Source organism: Manis javanica, chromosome 1 (genome assembly GCF_040802235.1).
Source record: "Manis javanica isolate MJ-LG chromosome 1, MJ_LKY, whole genome shotgun sequence".
NCBI classification, from domain to species: domain Eukaryota; kingdom Metazoa; phylum Chordata; class Mammalia; order Pholidota; family Manidae; genus Manis; species Manis javanica.
Window position 1 is genome coordinate 135,004,456 of NC_133156.1, and position 13,330 is coordinate 135,017,785.

Below are 13,330 nucleotides of genomic sequence, written 5' to 3' on the forward strand. Positions count from 1 at the left end.
TTCCGATATTAGTTCTAGTAGTTTTGGAGTGGAGTCTTTAGGGTTTTTTATGTACAGTATCATATCATCTGCAAATAGTGACAGTTTAACTTCTTCTTTACCAATCTGGATTCCTTGTATTTCTTTGTTTTGTCTGATTGCCGTGGCTAGGACCTCCAGTACTATGTTAAATAACAGTGGGGAGAGTGGGCATCCCTGTCTTGTTCCCAATCTCAGAGGAAATGCTTTCAGCTTCTCGCTGTTCAGTATAATGTTGGCTCTGGGTTTATGATATATGGCCTGTATTATGTTGAGGAACTTGCCCTCTATTCCCATTTTGCTGAGAGTTTTTATCATGAATGGATGTTGAATTTTGTCAAATGCTTTTTCAGCATCCATGGAAATGATCATGTGGTTTTTGTCCTTTCTGTTGATGTGGTGGATGATGTTGATGGATTTTCGAATGTTGTACCATCCTTGCATCCCTGGGATGAATCCCACTTGGTCATGGTGTATAATCGTTTTGATATATTTTTGAATTCTGTTTGCTAATATTTCATTGAGTATTTTTGCATCTACATTCATCAGGGATATTGGTCTGTTATTTTCTTTTTTGTTGGGGTCTTTGCCTGGTTTTGGTATTAGGGTGATGTTGGCTTCATAGAATGAGTTTGGGAGTATTCCCTCCTCTTCTATTTTTTGGAACACTTTAAGGAGAATGGGTATTATGTCTTCTCTGTGTGTCTGATGAAATTCCGAGGTAAATCCGTACGGCCCCGGGGTTTTGTTCTTGGGTAGTTTTTTGATTACCGTTTCAATTTCTTTGCTCGTAATTGGTTTGTTTAACTTTTGTGTTTCTTCCTCGGTCAGTCTTGGGAGGTTGTATTTTTCAAGGACGTTGTCCATTTCTTCTAGGTTTTCCAGCTTTTTAGTATGTAGCTTTCACAGTAGTCTCTAGTAATTCTTTGAATTTCTGTGGAGTCTGTCATGATTTTTCCTTTCTTGTTTTTGATTCTGTTGATGTGTGTTGATTCTCTTTTTCTCTTAATAAGTTTGGCTAGAGGCTTATCTATTTTGTTTATTTTCTCAAAGAACCAGCTCTTGGTTTCATTGATTTTTGCTATTGTTTTATTCTTCTCAATTTTGTTTATTTCTCTCTGATCTTTATTATGTCCCTCATTCTGCTGACTTTAGGCCTCATTTGTTCTTCTTTTTCCAATTTCGATAATTGTGATAGACTATTCATTTGGGATTGTTCTTCCTTCTTCAAGTGTGCCTGGATCGCTATATACTTTCCTCTGAAGACTGCTTTCACTGCGTCCCACAGAAGTTGGAGCTTTGTGTTGTTGTTGTCATTTGTTTCTATATGTTCCTTGATCTCTATTTTGATTTGTTCATTGATCCATTGATTATTTAGAAGCATGTTGTTAAGCCTCCATGTGTTTGTGAGCCTTTTTGTTTTCTTTGTAAAATTTATTTCTTGTTTTATACCTTTGTGGTCTGAAAAATTGGTCGGTAGAATTTCAATATTTTGGAATTTACTGAGGCTCTTTTTGTGAGCTAGTATGTGGTCTATTCTGGAAAATGTTCCATGTGCACTTGAGAAGAATGTATATCCTGTTGCTTTTGGATGTAGAGTTCTATAGATGTCTATTAGGTCCATCTGTTCTAGTGTGTTGTTCAGTGCCTGTGTGTCCTTACTTATTTTCTGCCCTGTGGATCTATCCTTTGGGGTGAGTGGTGTGTTGAAGTCTCCTAAAATGAATACATTGCAGTCTATTTCCCTCTTTAGTTCTGTTAGTATTTGTTTCACAAATGCTGGTGCTCCCGTGTTGGGTGCATATATATTTAGAATGGTTATATCCTTTTGTTGGACTGAGCCGTTTATCATTATGTAGTGTCCTTCTTTATCTCTTGTTACTTTCTTTGTTTTGAAGTCCATTTTTTCTTGCTTTTAAGTTTTAAATTGAAATGTAAGTTACACAAGTATAGGGGATATATCTTAAGTCTATAGCTTGATGGACTATTCTTAAAAAATGGACTCTTCATTCTGCTGTTGGTACCTTTAAACCAATACTATACCCCTGTATACACCCATATATTCTTCCCCCAGAAGAAAATATGTCATTTCACAGACCCCAGAGAGCTCCTTTATGACTCCTTGGATTCTATAATACTCCAAAAGTAACCTCTATTTTATTCTTAGCATTATAGATTAGTTGGACCTATAACATTTTGTATATGTCATATTTGTTGAACATTATATTATACTTATATGATTTTTTCATGGTGGTACATGAGTATTGTGATTTGTCTCTTTTTTATCACTACATTATATTCCACTTTATGAATTTATCACAATATATTCACTTGATGATATTTTGAATTGTTTCTAGTTTTTGGCTTATACATAATGCTGTTATGAGTATTTTTGAATTTTTTTTTTTGGTAGACATCAACACTCATTTATCTTGCCTGAAGAAGAATTTCTGGTATCTAGAACATAAATACATTTAACTTGAGGATATACTGCCAAGATGTTTTCCAAAATGCCTGTGCCAGTTAACATTCCCAGACAATGTAACAAATTCTGTTCAGTACTCTGGTTAACATTGGATATTGTCAGACTTAATTCTAGTCATTCTGGTGGAGTGTACTAGCATCTTACTGGTATTAATTTACTTGGGAATATTGCTTTTCAGCCTGTAGCTTTTATTTTCAATGTCTTAAAATTATCACTTGAAGAACAGGAATTCTTCATTTTAAGGAAGTCTAATATATAATTATATTTTTAACCAATAGTCCTTTTTGTCATGAAATTTTAGAATTTTTTGCCTATTCCAAAGTCATTAATATATTCTCACATGTTTTCATATAGAAGCATTATATTTTTACCTTTCTTCATTTATATTTATATGCCATCATAACTTAATTGTTCTGTGTGATAAAGGGGTAAAAATTAATTTTGTATGAAATCCTCAGTATTTACATAAAAATATTTAATATAAAGATTATTCTTAATAAATAGAGTCTCCATTCTCTTGTTGGTATCTTTAATGCTATTCTCTCATTATGGGTACCTTTTTAAAATATTGAGACATGACTAATAAGTCAATAATTCAGAAAAATTTAATTATAAAAATTATATTAATCAAAAGAAGACAGAAGAAGATGAAAAATGACCAATTACAGACAGAAATGCAGAAAACAAATGTGAGGCAGCAGATTTAAACTCAACCATATTGAAGATTACAATAAATTTAAAGGCAGAAATTGCCAGACTGGATAAAAAAGAAAGATTCAACCATAGGCAGTCTAAATAAAACTCATTTTAAATATTGAAGACATAGGTTGAAAGCTGTAACTAGATGCACAATGCAAATGCCAGTCAAAAGATCGCTGAATTGTATTAATCTATATCAGACAAAGTACAGGGAAGGAAGTCTTTTCATAAGGGTCAGAGGTTAAAGCCATCAAGAGGACACCAGCCAACAGAGCTTCAAAAATGTCATCAAATGAAGAGTGCCTCAGAGGGAGCATTAACATAAATTTCCATTATGGAGCATTCACAAAATCTAGGTGGCACATTACTTTGTTACAGTTATTGTTTTTTTATCCAGCATGAAGAGTTAAGCTCATGTCTGAAAAGTGTTTGTATTAGAAATGATACCAACAATAAACCAGAAGTGTGGTTATATCTGGAAAATTTCTTTCGAAAGGGACTCATTACAAAGCTGTTACATAGGGGAATAAAAAGAAATAGGCAGGCACATGAGGTAGAAATGGCACTGCCCTTGGCTGGAGGAGAAGTGAAATGGAGCAGTTTTTGGGGAACCAGAGGGGCATTGATGAGGTCTCACAAGGAGGAGCAATAGGGTCTGGCTGACGGGTCCAACAGGCTTAAGGTGACAGCTCAAAAGCAGACAAGGGAATGCATACCCCACCCTCAGTTTCCACCCTGCTCTAGCTTTACATGCTCTTTGGTTTCTTTCCAGGGTTTCCCATTCTCCAAAAACTACTGGTTACCAGACCACACAGGAGCCTAAACTAGTGTCGGCAGAGAGAAGGATGTGTGTGTGTGTGTGTGTGTGTGTGTATTGCTATGTAATTTCTACATGTAAATTATATATATTTCTACACAATTTCTTAAATAAATAAGTCTCCCCAAGAAACTTGACTCATACAGATGTTTCCCACTCCTTCATTTACTCTCCTTTATTTCTGAAGGTTAATTCATTTTTGTGTTATAAATAAGCCACCAAGACAATCTTCTATTTACTTTAAATTCCTTCAAATGTCAGTCTCTTTTATTTTTATAATCTTAACCATCTTCTTCTTCTTTATTTTTATAATCTTAGGAATCTCAGTCTCTCATTCTCTCAATCTCTCTCTTCACACACACACACATGTATGCATGCACACATACATGCACACATGTATGCATGCACACACATACACACATGCACACACACATGTATGCATGCACACACATACACACACGCACACACAGATGCACACACATGCACAGAATGAGCAATAAAAGGAGCTTGCAACCATGTCAGTCTCTCATTTTACCATTAGTTCTCAGTGTCAGCTCTTAAAAGTGGGTGTATGAAAAGTCGGTCTAAAAGGCTTCTGCTATTTTCTGTAACACCTTCTATTAAGGAAAGATAGGGCAAGGACCTATTAGTGAAGACAAGATAATGTCTAATTTTTAGGAAGAGCATAGAATTAGGTCATAATAGTTTCCACAGCTTCCCTAAAAGTAATTTTACATAAAACTCTACATAATCTCACAAGTATGGAATCAGAAACTAACATTAGGCTGGTAGGTGACAATCATAGAAAGGCCTCCATGGAGAGCTGCCATTTTAACTGAAGTAGGACAGTAGTATGAGAATGACTTAAATATTTATAAATTGGTGGAATCATTACAATATGCCAAAGATAACACTAGATATAAACTTAAATATTCTGGTCCCTCTTACCAGAAGCCCAGATTTCTGACAACATATTTAAAGACATCTGTGACACAAACTGTTTCTTGAAATAATCCTTGATTACTTTTATCTAAGCTAAAATAACTTTACTTTAAATAAATATTTCAATATTGATATTTTATTTACTAAATAAATGAATTAACTAAACTGAGTGTAACTATTTTACTACATTCCAAACTCAAGTGTAAATATCTCTGTGTATCTGTTTTTTTGTTTCAGTGTTCCAGATCCATACAAGTAAAGTAACTGAAAAGAGGAGAGTCTTGGAAAAAAGATCCTTAATGAAAAGTATAATTTTATTCTTCAGCTATAACTCTTCGTTCTTAACTCAGCTCATAATCAAGGAGTTATGCAAACAAATGTTTTGACAATTACAACCCAAATTTCCAGTAAGAAATTTTACATATCTCTTAATTTCCATGATTCTGTTTAGTTATAAAATGGCCTCAAACCTAAGCAATTCTTATTTTGGGGCAAAGCCTCCTGGGTGCCATAAACCTCCTTTTTTTTTGTTTTTATTTCATTTTTCAGACTTCGCTAACTTTATTTCTTCCTTATTTCCTTTTTTTTTAAGTTAAATTTGTTGAATATCTGCTAATAGACTACAGGTGGAAAAGGATCAGTCATGAATCATAATCTTAGCCTACCAACTTTAAGTCTGAAGTGACAGAATGTTTTGGCCTCTTCTAGAATTAATTCACAAACTAGTCACTTTTTTTTCCCTTAAGAATCCCTTCATGGTGTAAGTATTGGCAGCAGGCAGGTATACATACCCACCTTTCTCTCTTTCTACCACTCATAGGTTTTAACACCTTTTTTAGTTTTAAAACTGTTGACAGTGATATTTCTGCTTTTAGCTGTATTCTTGTTTTATTCTCTTTAAATGAAGTACTTACTCAAAAATCTTGATTCACTCCATTTCTGTATGTGTGTGTGTGTATATGTGTATATATATATATATATATATATACACCTACATATACATATATATACACACATTTATTTATACACATGTATAATTGAATATTATTATGAATAGCATATGACATATATATTTATGTATTTATGTGTGTGTGTGTGTGTACTGTAACAACTCACAGGGATCCCACATTTTTTGTGAATCCCTTGATCTATTTTGTAGGCATGAGGCTGCAAGAGGCTTCTTTCAATGTCTCTCAATACATTTTCCACCTCAAGCCCTTTCCCTAGAAACCCTTAAATATTTCTTCCCCAAACCCATGTTGGACTTGTTTCCTTTCTAGTTTGATAGACAGTGTGCTTATATCCCCGTTTCTTCTCTTTCCTGTGATAGTATTGATTTTTCTCCTTTCTTTTCACTCCCAACTTCCAACCACTACTTTAAATTTCTAGTCTCACTTTTCTCTTTTTACATCTTGAAAGCTTGTGATTTTTTCTCCATATATATAATTCAAGAGAAAATAGTAATATAGCGTGAACTCTCAAAGTGCATTTGAAGGGATTCTTAATAAAATGAGTATGAGAGCAATAATACCATCAGTTCTAAGTTCTCTAAAACTTCATAACTGTTTATTAAATAGGATAGGCAGCACCATTACTTATGTCAGTGCAGGGCATTTCCTATGGTAGAAAAACCTTCTCACAGCAGAATTACTTTAATCTTTTCCAGAAAGCAAACTAAATTAAAACATCTGAGTAAACATGTCCTTAAGGAGAAAGATTTCAGCTTTTCTATATCATGTCGTATAACAACATGATACCCTCTTTTTATAATAATGACACACAGTCAATAAGCATGCCCACAGATATTTAACAGTCTTACTGAAGCCTGTCATATTTCTAATACCTGTGTACAATGCTACAAATCAATCCATTTCAATTTCAAGATGTTTCTTTCTTCAGGACCAAAGGGCCAGAGCAGCAAGAGCAGTATGTGTTGAAATAATTCGATAAAAATGCAGACCACAGAAAAAGAAGCAATGCTTTTGCAGATGAGCCACGCACAGAACTCCCTGAAAAACATATGCACACCAATTACCAGACGCTTCAGCTGCGTTTAAAGCTGGTGTTGGCTGCAGCCTCCGTATGGGGCTACTTTCTGGGATACTCTGGTCTAACTGTGCTATGCTCCTTAGCACCCTGAGCATCCCTATTTGTGTACATCTTTTTTCCTACCATCAGTTCACATCCATCTGATAACTCAGTTCCAGCTATGTAGACAGAAGCTCTATGCAGAGATCAGGCTCTTATCTAGAAGGAACACCTGGCTTAGATTCTTATTTGCAGAAGATTCCCTATTTCATTTCAGCTCACCCTTTGAACTGAGAATAGCTAATAGTTTATGTATTTCTTGTAAAAAGAGGGTATATGGCCAACTTTCCCCATTCTATAACCAAAGCTTAAAAATCATGGTTTGGGGAAGTTGTGTCCTCTATACTGAAACATTTAACAAGCGTTCTGTAATCAGCTACTGCCTGTTACTTTCCCAACTGCTCCTTATAGGAGGAGGGGCCTGGGAATGGGAAACTCACTTTTGTCTTACAATTTAATTTCAATGTAGTGAAAAACTCTGAAACTTTGCTAAAAAATGGTGCAGCCCTTGCAGAAGCTTTGGGTGTTTTTTTATTCAGTTGGTCAGATGGCCCTTCACTCAGACCCTGTGCAATGGGGGAAAATAACTCGGGGAGTAGAGAAGATGTTCTGTAAATAGTATTTTAATACTACACCAGGATTCTTGGCATTCACAATGCCATATTCATTTCCTATCCCCAAATATACAACAAACCAGTTATACTGTGGTTTACCATGGTGTGTTCTCATATATGTTCCAATAGGAATCTTAGTTGCAGATAATAGAACCAGTGTAACTAGTTTAGCAGTTAGTGATTTACTAAGGATATTAGGTCACAGATTCACCAGGAGAGGAGGTTCACCTGACTGGGATTCTACACACTCAGAAATTACACATAGGAGAGAAGGAAAACAAGGAAAGCTTATGAAAAACCATATGCAGACACTCTTCTAATGGAAATACCACTTTACTTCACTTGTCACGTAAAACAGGGAACAGACCCAAGAAATCTGCGTTTGCTGTCTCCCCAAAAACACATGCAGTCACTGCCATGCCTGCTAGGAGATAGGGTCTGCTACAGTCCTTAGGTCTTTAACCATCTCATTTTGCTCATTTCCACCTTCAAGTCTCACAAAGGCACACTTTATTGACAGATACAAAGTACACACCAACAACTTATCTAAAGGGAAGTCTAAAAAATGCAGATTTTAACTTTTGAGACTGTAATACAGGAAGAACTGAAAAAGAAGTTTGAAAAGGTTGATGAGTGTGATTTCCACAGTAATCCATATGTCAGCTGTTTTTATCTATTATTCAAGTTTTAAATGAATTTAGCCTGAATCTCCTATTTGACAGCTAAGAAAAATTCAATGGATATACAACATTTTGCTTATTCCTATGAACTTAAATTCTTTTCGAAACCCTTATTTTGATATTCTGTTTCCATATGTGTCTCATCTTCATTTCAATTGGTATCCTGAGCATTCCCCTTCCCTAAGTAGACCTAGAATTGAATCAAAATCTTGTAAAAGGTAAAATAAAATGGAGTCACATAACACAGTTTTAAAATAGAGCCAGGAGGCTATTAAGATGGGCCTTAGGCACGTCCTCACTTATGGAATCATGAACTTTTGAACTGGGCCCAATTGCAAATATACCAATAACTCAGCTCAAACACCTGCAACTTGCTACAGTAAGACTTTGCTTAGCAATCGCCTTAGCAACCAATTATATTCAGTCAAGATTAACTTTCTGCCTCCAACATCAGTCACAATTCTTTGTAAGCAAAGTATACAAGTCTTCCATTTGTCTTTATAAACCCCTAACTCTGTCCCCTAGTGGGACACAATTTGGATTGCTATCCAAATCTCTGCTCCTCTAATTGCAATTCTGAGACCCCCAAACAAATGCCTTTGTTTTATGTCAGTTCTGCTGATTTTCATCCACAGTCTCAGTCACTATGCATATTTTATGTTTGTATTTTAAGATACTTCTTCTAGTTTACTGTATTGGAGGGTGTGTGTGTAATTAATTTAAATTAAATTTTCTTCCACCCACTTCTGGCATTACCAGTTTCTTCAGCCTATCTCATATTTCCAACTGGTCTCTGATGCCATGTTGCTCCAGCCAGCCCACCTTTTCTTCCTTAGTTCTCCTGTAACCACAACTTAAAATTCCCACTCATTTCATACTTATCACCATTTCCCTATCTCTTGGCATAACTGTAGATCATTCAAGATAAACTCAGAGGATCTCACCTTTAAAACAAGATATGTTCCAAAACTAGGCCATTCTTTTCTTGAGAAGAATTATTTAACCATATCTTAATGATATTCTCCAATATATATATATGTGTATATATGAGAATATATATACACATATATATATATTGAGTCTTTGTTGTATATTAATAACAAAAATGTTTATTGTAGAAGATAAAAGTGGAATATAATTTATGCTCAAAAATTTCTTATAGTGTCTTCAGACAGCTAAAATACATATAAGAGCAAATAAACTTATAGGGATAGGTAACAGTAATAGCAAACAATATAAGTGGTAAAGATACTATGTACAAGTAGAGTTTAATAAAATGAAAATATTAATATGAAAGTAAAAATGATGGCTTGTTATGACCAAGGGAATACATTTACTTATTAACTCGCTCTTCCATTTTATAGACATGTCGTGACAAAATATTAGAGCAGAAACTCTTCCATTATAGGTTAACATTTGGTATGTAGAAATCACATTTTAAAAGTGAAAGTATTTCCAAAAATACAAGTTGCATTTGGTAATGTTTTAATGATTCATATGTAAACACATTATGAACACTTGCAATAAATTCCTTTTAAATGTACAAGTGCATATCATTTAATAAACCTAGTGCATGTCAAAATTCCAAATGTTAAACATATTATGACAGTCAAAATTTAAAATTCAAGGGCTTCAATTAATATTTCTGTACATTTGGTATAATTTCTAATTATTAAAAAGTAGTCAGATTCAGTATATACTACAGACTGTGACAGCTTTCAAGATACTAATTGACTGTTTAAAATAGCTTATCAATATACAGAATTTTGTTTATCTTTTATACAAGAAATGCTTATCTTATCTCATCCTGTTATAATATTTTCTTTTTAAGACCTAGGACTTTGTGGTTTCATGTTTGTAATCCCTACTGTGTCTAGCATTGAGTTTTGCAGGTAGAGTTACTCAATATAGAATTATTCAAATATAGTAAGTGCATTGGGGAAAATAACCAATGGTTGAAAAATGGAGAACACACAGCTGGTTATTTATGTGTTCCATTCACTGGTCATCTCCATTATTACAATTTACCCTAAGGGACCGCAACATAAAACATAAAATTGCCCTTCGTAAAGCACCAAGGGAATGCCTGATACATTTTTCATTGTGGCTTCTTTTTATTTACGTTTTCTGGATTTGTCGTGTTGATTTTTCTCAAGATCATTCAATGACTTATCTCTGTGGATCACTTTTCAAATGTCAGGGTTCTCCATTTTTCTGCCTTTTTTCTTTTATCTTTTTATTCTACACATATTTTCTTGATTCTCTTGGCTATTATAAATGATTACAATATTTATACCTGCTGTTCAGATACCTGTCCTAAGTACCAAAGGGCCAATTAGTAAATACAGGAATCTGTACTTACATGTCTATCACAAATAACATCATGGTTTCCAAAATCAAAATATACCTTTTCTGCCCCTTCATCACTCAACATCTAAATAGACCCATAATAAATCTTTGTCTACATACTTACCCAACATTCAATAATTCATCAAGCCCTGCACATTTTATCACTTACAAAATTCTTTTTCCCTCATCTCCATCCCCACAGCTAGTGCCTTTGTAAAATCTCCCCTTATCTCTTGTTGCCACTGAACACTTTCCAAAACATTACTACTACTATTATTTCTAAAATATCATTCTTTCTAAAAATACTTTGTTCTAAAAATATTCTAAAGTATGGTTATATCATTTGTATGATTTTATTTCTTCCCTGTTTAAACAAAATTATAGGAAAAAAGGTATAATATAAGAGTGAAAACATACCCTGGCCTCACTAGTTTCTCTCCTTCCAATCTCTTCTTAACATGGAATGCGAACTCATTCCTGATTGGCATTTCCCACGTTTGTGGTTAACCACCCTGTTATGTTCATTTCATCACACTATTTCCTATCTTTAAAAGCTTGTGAATCCAAAATGAAGCTCAAATATCCTCACCCTTTTTGCTTTCTGTTTAAACATTTTGTTTCTTCTCTCTTTTGAAGTATTCTGATACTATTCTTCAACTCTCCTCACCATGCCTGTATAAACATCTTCCAATATTAGACCTTTCCATTTCCAAACATAAAAGTGTTCTGTATACAATTTTACTGTAGAACTTACTCATATTAATAGTTATATAAGTTTTAGATAATTGCAAATATATATGTATCTTTTCATTAGATCAGTCAATTCAAAGAGAAAATAAATCCTTTTCATATATTGAAATTCCCAGGTCACAGTAGGTTACTTGGAAATTAAGGTGTTTGTTATTGCTTTTGGCATAAATAAATTCACCAGAATAATGTTTGATATACCATATCTCTTTACTCTTGCTTTCAAAGAAATCACCCCTTCCTCTCTCTCTACACTAAATACTCCACAAAGCTATTTGCCTCCACCTACCATCTCCTTCATGCTCTCAATAAATTGAGCATCTCTCACTTGCTTTCTCAAGTTGTATCTTTTCAACTTGTTCTTCACCTCATGTTCAGAAATATCACCAATTATTAAAACCACTCAACCTATGCAAAATAGTCTCTTCCTCCCCACCCTCCAAATCTCTCTCTTGTCCTATTCCTCACAAATTTATTATAAAAGAAACCAAGCCTTTGCTTTCTATCAGTCCTTTCAGTCTCTCAGGCACTAAGCTGCTGAGCACAGCTCAGGAAATCTGTCCAATCTTACAGACTGGTGCCACTGGAAATTTATGGCTTGCAGGTTCAGCAGGGCCTTGAGAGCAGTTCAGCCAACCTTCTCCTTCTACTTGGAGAGGTCCCCAGTGTAATTCACCTCAGCAGTTCCTTGTATTTCACAGAGCACTTCACTAACCTGCCTCCCAATACCTTCTAACAGTCCTTTTTACTCTTAATAACAACTCTAGAGATTCTTGAATTTGAAAACTTCAGCTTCCTATCCATCACATACACTTCCCTTTGACTCTCTAGTTTTAATTTCATTTATGTTTTGCCTCCTTCTCTGTTCCAATTATATGACCCACAAATCAATATCCAGATTATCATTTTCTATTATACTGCCTACTGGTTCCTGAAACCTCAACATTGGTACAAATAATGGGCTTTGATTTCAACAGATACTTACTAGCTGTGCATCATTGGACAAGGTAATTAACCTCTTCAAGTTTGCCTTTCTTCAGATGTAAAATAGGATAATGTCTACTTCATAGAGTGTTCTATATTCATAAATGAGAAAAGATTTACAGAATTATTCATTGAGAACTTATCATGTATGGAATTCTCAATCACTCTAAGAAATGGCAATTATTTTGTCATTCAAGTCAAATAACTTAGACCTGTCCGGCACAATTCCAAAAAATGTGTGGGAAAAAGTCCGAAAAAATCCAATTCTTTTTCCTCATGGAGTTTACATTATTATAGGAAATTGCATAAAACAGAATAAAACATGTACATATATATGTACATATTAAGGAAGGATGAATTCTATAACAAGCAAAAAGGAAGATGGTGGAGAAGTGAGTGACATTTATACTGTGACTTTTTTCTTAGTGACTCCTCTTAGTTGCAAAAGTAAAGTCCTCCTAAGCTGTGCCTCTCCTTAGTACGTTGCAAAGTCATACAGAGACTTTATTTTGGTGCATTTCTCAATATTAGTTCATTGTGCTCAGTCCCACCATGAGCCCGCTGGTTCTCCCCTCCTTACTGCTGAGGGAGACCCTGGCCATGGCTTCCGTAGTGACTGGCAACTCTTATAAGGGCTCCGTTCCAGGAATACCTGCAAATTCTACTTGAGGTTCCTAAAGCACAGTTCACATTTTATCACTTTTCCATTAAAAGATATTTAAAAGACACCCAGTTTCCCAAATACTCTCAGCTCAGCATCCAAGATCCTCCATCTAATTCCATTATTTCTAGTCGTACCTTCTAAGCCCTGTTGGTGTTCCAGCCACTGAACCTACTTTGCTCATCCTCCAACACCCCTCCCCGACATGGTGTTTCCTTTGATTCCATAGTAGTTTGCCCATGTTTT